Source organism: Eimeria mitis, genomic scaffold (assembly GCF_000499745.2).
Source record: "Eimeria mitis Houghton genomic scaffold, Emh_scaff696, whole genome shotgun sequence".
Lineage (NCBI taxonomy): Eukaryota > Apicomplexa > Conoidasida > Eucoccidiorida > Eimeriidae > Eimeria > Eimeria mitis.
The window spans coordinates 8,483-8,860 of NW_013575056.1; the positions used below are offsets into that span (position 1 = coordinate 8,483).

At 50.8% G+C, this 378-nt stretch overlaps 1 protein-coding gene across 1 annotated transcript in view; it reads right to left on the reverse strand.

The window, feature by feature from the left end:
• The window catches only part of EMH_0020060 (RNA pseudouridylate synthase domain-containing protein, putative), a gene marked incomplete at both ends in the record, with an annotated part of 3,605 nt that overhangs the window by 870 nt on the left and 2,357 nt on the right, over window positions 1-378 (reverse strand). The window lies entirely within an intron of this gene.

The following is a 378-nucleotide window of genomic DNA, read 5'->3' on the forward strand; positions in this document are numbered from 1 at the left end:
AACGCAGAAGACAATGAACTGCTTAACTTACTGCGTGCATGCACTGCACAGAATTAAGGCCAAGAGGTTCAAGCACGAGGCATCACCTGTTCTGAACGCAGAGGAATTTGCACCGCGCCGTTGTGCCCTAGGGGACTTCCCTCCACGACGGCAATAAACTTCAACGTCCCAAATCCGCCGCTGCACGCATGAATCCATGTATGCATATGCACTATGGTGCTGCACAAATCCTGGTGGATGCCTTCAGGTTCATCTGTTCGACGAGCACGTATTGCTCAAGGCGTCGAACAAAAGTCAGACAGAATCTTTACGAAGGTATAAGAGGGGTTGGAAAAGAGGCGGTTAACTCACCGAGCAATGGCCTTGCGAACAACGGAG